Raw genomic sequence first — 7,845 nt, 5'->3', positions numbered from 1 at the left:
ATTTTTGTTATTCTTTTTTAGATGATAGTTTCTCGGATCATAGGTACTAGTTTCCAGGATCTACGGCCATAACAATCATCTAGTTCCTCTCCACCATGCTTGTGCAGCGTTATATAATGATAAATAATATAAATGATAAATAAATAAATAAATAAAAATAACAATGATAAATAAAAACATTTGTGCATAAAATTGTAAATATCCACTGAGACTGCACAGTGAGATATAACGATGAGATAACATAAAGCTGTGAGGCTATTGCTGGCAAATTGCCTTCTTTGTCTGTTACCCTATAAATCAAGTAGGCATTGGTCAGTAAGTGGGGAATAGGAATGCCCAAGGGGAATGTGCATGTGTGTTTGCCTCAACCTGCTCCCATTGAGGCTTGAGGGGGGAATACAAAAGCTGGAATATTGTGCATGCCTCGATAAGCCCTCATCAAGGCTTGGAGGGATTTGTTAATATGTATTAGTCTCAACTCACCCTGACTGAGACTTTGGGGACTTGTAGGAGTTGTAGCTCCTACTATATTCTTGCCAGCTCCTGCGAGAAGAATAATTAGGAGATGCTGTAGGAGTTGGTGCACCCATTACCAGCAACCCTCTTGAGAAGACTAGAATAAAATAAGCTTATTTAACACCTTATTATGTCTTTGATCCTATCTTCCTGTTTGCCTGGATCAAGAGTGAACCTGCTAGAACACCTGCTAGAAGAGCTCTCACTCCAGTGTCTCCTGTGCCTCCTGTCTGACATTAGTCTTTAATGTTTTCCTTATATTTCTTCTGGATCTGTTATATTGGACTTTCCACTGAATTCTGGTCTTTTTGTCATAAATACTTGAAAGTCTTTTAGTTCTTCAAATACCCATTTTTTTTTTCATTCAGGATTATACTCAACTTTGCCAGACAAGTTATTCTTGGACACAATGCCAGCTCCTTTGCTCTTCAAAATATAATGTTCCAAGACCTACGGTCTTTTAGTGTAGAAGCTGCTAGGTCTTATGAAATCATGATTGTATTTCTTTAGTATTAAAATTTTTTTCTTGTTCCTTGCAATATTTTCTCCTTAATCTGGGAGTTTTGAAACTTAACTATATGATTCCTGCAAGTTTTCCTCCTGGGATCTCTTTTAGGTGGTGAATGGTAGATTTTTTTTCTATTTCTACTTTACCCTCTTGTTCTAAAACTTCAGGGCAATTTTCCTTAATAATTTCTTGTAATATATCAATATTCTTTTTTTATAATAACTTTCAGATAGTCCAACAATTGTTATATTGTCTCTCCTTGATCTATTCACCAGATCAGTTGTTTTTTTTTTAATGAGATGTTTCAGATTCTCTTCTATTTTTTCTAGTTTCATTATTTCTTGGTGCATTATAGCATCATTTGATTCCTCTTGCCCAATTCTAGTTTTCAAGGAATTATTTTCTTCCTTTAGATTTTGGATCTTTTTTTCCAATTGGTTATCTTTCTTTTCATAATTTTCTTAGATTGCTTTTTCCCCTCTAATTTTTCCTTGATCTTTCTTATTTGATTTATGAATTCCTTTTTAAATTCTTCGAAGAACTCTTTTTGGGCTTGTGATCATTTGACATTATTCTTTAGGGTAGGAGTGGCTTTTTTTAACCTCACTATCTTCCATTGAATATGGACCCAGATCTCCTTTTATACCATAATAGCTATCTACGGTCAGATTCTTTTTTTCTTTACTTACTCTTTTTTTATCTTTAAATATTATTTTTAGCAGATTATTATCATAATCAGGTTTTAATCTTGAGTTAATGGTAATGGTTCCTCAGGCCTCAGGTCCTTTTCACTGTTATTTTCTGAAATCTGTCCAGGGGTGTGTGTGGGGGGGCAACCTCAGGTATTCCTCTCCACTCCTAGCCATTGTATTCTCAAAATACTCTTGCTCTCTGTAGCACTGCACTAATCAGGTGTGTGCTGACTCCTCACCCACAGCTATAGCCTGGGATCACATCTTATCAGCACCACTAGGCTTGGCATCTGGAAAAGGGGGAGGGGGAGATGTCCTTCCACCTTCCCCCACTCCACACTGTTTGTTAGATGAAAGTTTGTGAGATGAAAATTCTTAAGGTCTAGTCTGCTTCCCAAAGGTGCTGCCCCCAGGGTCTAATGTTTGTTGATTCAGTAGCAGGTTGTACATAATAGATTTACAATTTCACATAAAATCATCTTTTTTTTTCCTATGTTTTCTTAGCTTTCCTATGTTATTGAAATGCTTGTTTTATTTCTTAAGTTCAGAATTTTAATAAAAGAATGAAACTCTGAAAGCCCATGGGAAAACTAATGAAATGAAAACATGGAATTTGTCTGAAATGACCAATGTTGATGCACAGGTAACTCACCAGTTAACTTAGATTCAAAAAGGAAATGCACATAAGATGACATGTACAAGGCCAGACACCAAATAATTAATTTAAGAGCATGGCATAATCCTATAAAAATAGCATCCAGAGTGCTAAAGCCTAGAATAAGCAAAGGCTGGTAAGAGAAGTTAAAGTCAAGATGATTTTTTACAAAAGACATATTGAAATATATATACATTTATATATGTATATACAAACGTATGTATATATACATATATGTGTATGTGTGTGTATATATATATATATATATGTATATATATATATAATATAGCTATTTTGAATGGATGAGATGATGATTATTGGCAACAAAAAAGAAGATATAGCCATTCAGTTTTTCAATTATCTCTCTCTCTCTCTCTTTCTTTCTCCACCTCCCTCCCCTGTCTCTCTCAGAAAATGACCTTTGTACTGGAAATAATAGAATAAATATGTCTAAGAGGAAATCCATAAGTAAGGCGGTAGCAAGAGAGACCAAGTTGCCTTGATGAATTCGATCACTTGGCTAAGATGAAATACAATATCCTTTGGTAATGAAAGAACTGGCAGGTGTGATTGGAAGCCACTTTGAATAATATTTGAAGGAATGTGTAAAATGGGAGAGGTACCACAGTATTAGAGAAAGGCCAATTTTCCCCCTGTGTGGGATGAAAGACCCTCACCAATTAAAAGTTAATAAGGAGCCATCTCAGGATGGGAACAGAAATAAATTTTATTCAATTCTCGAGAATTGGGCATCTCCTGCTAGAACAAATCCAGCAAGGGAGGCACTTTACAAGGAGCAAAGCACCCATAATTATACCTAACACGAGAATTCCTACCCTTCTCACCATTGGCTGGGAGGTGGGCTTACAATCTGAGCATAAAAGCTAGACAAAGAACTGGGAAATTGAGGCACAGAAACTCCAATTCCCATTCCCTTAGTTAATGATTACAACTGAGGTGACATCTATAAATCTAAAGAAGGAGAATGGGATAAGGGGAGGGGGAGACCCTCTCCATTCTTCATGGTAGAGAAAAACAGGTCATTATGACCCTGTTCTTACTGAGCAAATCTTTAAACCAGAACCAGAAGAAAGAACAAAAAATTTCAGGGTAAACTTTTCCGGAGGCCGAGCCATCAAACTCTCACGGCCTTAGAATTTTTCCACTTCCCTATTTCTTGATTTTTAAACATTTCTTAGTATGTATATATATATATATATATACATATATATATACATATATACATATGTATATATGTATATATATATATGTTTATACATATCTTCCCTGTGAAGTCTTCACATTTTATTTACCTCACACCCCTATTTTTGAAAGATAGGAAGAGAATAAAGTCTGCAAGTTACAGACCAGCAAGCTTGACTTCAATTCCTTAGAAAATTCTCAAATTGATCATTAAGGAGCTAGGTGGCAAACATTTAGAAAAGGAAGCAGTGTTTACAAAGATGCAGTATGTCTTCATCAAGAACAAGTCATACCAGACTAATCTCATGTCTTTTTTGACAGGATTACTAAACCGATAGATTAAGTTACTGCTGTGAATGTTTAGCTACATTTTAGAAAAGCTTTTGATAAATTATCTCATACTATTCTTTTTTTTTTTTTTTTTGCTTTTTGGCAGGGCAATTGGGGTTAAGTGACTTGCCCAAGGTCACACAGCTAGTAGAAGTGTCAAGTGTCTGAGGTCAGATTTGAACTCAGGTCCTCCTGACTCCAGGGCCAGTGCTCTACTCACTGCACCACCTAGTAGCATAGTGGAAAGTATTTGGGAAAGACTGATAGATTTAGAAACAGAAGTGATCTTGTTATCAGAATATACTACAGAGCATATAGTCAGAAAGAAGAAATAAATTAGTACCTTGGGAAGGGCCAGTATGGGGGCATGACAGAGTAGGGATAAGAAATGTCAGTTAACTTCATAACTGCTAGAGCTCCCCCCTGTCTCTTTCTCTCCTTCATTCCTTCCTTCTCTCCCTTTCCTTCTTGCCTTCTGTCCCTTTCTTTTCCCCTATCTCCCCCCACCCCCTTCTCCTCAAAGCAGAGTAGCTGATAATTCCTTATTTTGCCCTAAATGTACTTCAAGCTTCAAAGGGTAGAGTAATAAAAGGAACTTCTCTATTGGATCTGATTCTCACTAGCAAGGAGAAACTGTTTGCTGAGTGGGTGGGTGGGGGAATCATGGGAAATGTGATGGGGAAGTGAACACTCCCTATTAAACTTTGTGAAAGAGGTGACGAAAACTGGACATAGCCTAGCATGAAACCAAGATCTTAGGGGAATGTATTTCATAGGGTTCAGAGGAAGAACATATCAATAGCAATCCATGGCAGCTAGGCAGTGCAACGAATAGAGCACTGGGTCTGGAGTCAAGATGACTTGAGTTCAAATCTATCCTCAGACATATTAGCTGTATGACTTCTATTTGCCTCAGTTTCCTCAACTGTAAAATGGGGATAATAACAGCACCAGTTAGTATTATTTCACTGTCCACTTTCAAATCCTACCTATATTTAAACAGTATATGTGACTCAAAAGACCCCTCGGGTGAAGGCCGGTTATGGTACAAGGCTATAAATGGCATATTGAATAAATTCCTATTCCTAAAAATGAATACTTGGGATTTATCCTTCAAAAACTCTGTTACCCAAAATATAACATGTACTTGGATAAACAACTGCTAGAACTTGTCAGTCAGTATGTATAGCTGTGAAGACAGTACAAATGAACAGTGAGTCAGGTATATAGTTGAACAGAAAGAAGAGGAGCTTTGTAGTAGAAGCCTTGGGTGCAATTGGGGGCATTGAATAAAAATTAAGGGTTAATTTAACCTAATCCTAGGGGGGCACTGAGTAATTTCTTCTTTTGAAAAGGGGGCAGTAGACCAAATAAATTTGGGAACCTCTGGATGATGATTTCTGATCTCTGTGGTTGGAGGGAACTCCCATATCAATGAAAATCACTGATCCATTGGATGGTTTGACTACATAGGTACTTGTCTCCTGATTAGAATGTAAACTCCTTGAGGACTGGGATTATTTTACTTTTGCCTTTGTATCCCCAGCACATGGCATGGTGCTTGTCATTTATGATTTATGACCTGATAGAAAAAAACATCAGAATACAAAATAAATACACAAAAACCATCAGCTTTTCTAAACAGTACTACCAAAAGCCAGGAAGAAATAACAGTAAAAGACATTTCATTCAAAATAACTACAAAATTATATGAAATAAAATATCTGAATTAACTGATCAAGACACAATAGGAGATTTTATACATAGTACTATAAAATAGATGTAAATGGAGATGAATAGAGAGCTTATGAATTGGAGCTTATGGTTGGGCTGAGTCAATTTAACAAACATGATACTACCTAAATTAATTTACAGATATAGTACAATGCCAATCAAATTTCTAAGCAGATACTCTATAGAAATAGACAAAATGATAACAAAGTTCATTTGAAGGAACAAAAGGTCTAGAAAGAAATAATGGGAAAAACTATGACTGAAGGGAGCATTGCCAGTCTTTAAGCAGTATTACAAAGCAGTAATCAGTATAACTATTTCAGAATCGGGTCTAAAAAAGAAGCTCCTTTCATTGGTTTCCTCACTTTTTGAAGGATGAAATCAGCATTAAGACAAGAATATTCTTTTGGCAAAGACTGACCCCCAGCAGATTTCTAGATGATTGTACTCCCCTATCACTAATATCATCCTTCCATTCCAGGTTTGTGATCTATTTCTTCCTTCTGTCCAGGTGGTTTATAAATTATTACCATGAAACCATCACTTTTGTTTCTCCGTGTTATTTGTCCAAAAGCTGGACATCATGCTTCCCCCTTTGGCTCTCAGATTTTTTCTCACATAAATATATTTTCTTAATATTCAATGCTACTGGTCCTCCCTCTGCTTTTATCTGCCAAGAGAGTGACTTCACTGCCCCCCAAAATCAAAAGTACTATAGGCTGTGTTTTGAGAGGCATAAGTTCCAGACTGAGGTGATTCGTCCCTCTGCCTCTGGCAAAATAGACTGGGTCACATTAAGACCTTTTCTCAGTGGAAGACTGGGGTGGGAAGACATTGGCAGAAATAACCAGAGTAACCGATGAATTTATAGCTATAACCACTAAACAAAAGCAGTTATAACAACCTGAGTATCCATCTCATCTGTCTTAATCTCAATTTTTGTATAGATTAATGAGAATTCATTCCCTTGGATCAGTATACTTCTAAAAAAACCCAATATCAATAATAACAATACCACCCTTGAATAGTCTTGTTTAAAGAAGAAAAAATCCTCTGGAATATAAAAGACAAAATAGCTCAGTGTGAAATCTATTTGAGGGTGACAACAGAAGACCATAGGTGGGTTTTTTTTTCTATCTTTGCTTTTATATGAATGCAACTCCTGTTTCAAAGCCCCTTGGTACAGGACACTCTCCTTATTGGTGGAAATGAATGCCCTGAGGGGCAGGACTGAACAGAGTTGGAGAGGGGAGAGAGCTTCTCTTTTTAGCTGTGACATTTAAAATGTTTTAGGGACATCTGGGTAATTAATCATTTTATTAATAATGCTACCATATTAACAATGAAATGGGGTAGTGACATTCTGGAATGCCAAAGACCAATCAAGGTGGTGGGCCCACGTTTTACATCCCCTTGGAAGAATGGGTGTTCCTGAGGGTAACAATCAACTCTGATTAGTAACAATTAATGAGAGAGAATGGATATTACAATGAGAGGTGGACCAATTCTAGGGGAATGTAACTTTGATTATTTCATTCACTGCTAAATTGGCCAGCCTTGGGCAATGAAATCAAAGAATTTATCCCCACCCATACCTGTGTAGAACACAGCGGGCTTTCCCACCTTAGATTAAATTCCTTGTAAGGTTGGATATGGTTTGAGCAAGATTGAGGAGAAAGTTATTCAATATGATTATCAGCAATGCCCTTCAGACACTGAACGACCTACAGGCTTCTGAAAAAAATCATGGTCGTAATTCAATAATTGATTATTAATATTGTTGTACCGAGAACGAGTAAGACACGCCACAGAGTATAAGTTTTAAATGGAGAATTTATTAGCCGGCGTCCGTCCCGGGGCATAAGCAGCCCAAATCAGAACGGCTCTGCTCGGGGCTCAAAGGATCACATTTATACAAACCTGGCAAACCTGTGTTACCTCACTTTTTATGACCCCCATGTATGTTTAACCATGATACAAGAAGAGGAACTTCCTTAATGGAATAGATTGTAAATACAACAAATTAGATAGCTGTCAAAGTGTCAATTGAAATTACAACCCAGGATCTCGGTGTTTAATTTGCCATTAACATTCCATAACATGGTATATGCCCCTAAAATATTAAGAGGAAAAGTCACATAATTCAAGATAATGTCTGGGGCCAAGGTTTTCACCCTTAATGGCCATGGACAGACCAAGGAATGCTC

Source organism: Trichosurus vulpecula, chromosome 3 (assembly GCF_011100635.1).
Source record: "Trichosurus vulpecula isolate mTriVul1 chromosome 3, mTriVul1.pri, whole genome shotgun sequence".
NCBI lineage: Eukaryota > Metazoa > Chordata > Mammalia > Diprotodontia > Phalangeridae > Trichosurus > Trichosurus vulpecula.
The sequence above is the reverse complement of the archived record's forward strand: the minus strand, read 5'-3'. Positions refer to the sequence as shown.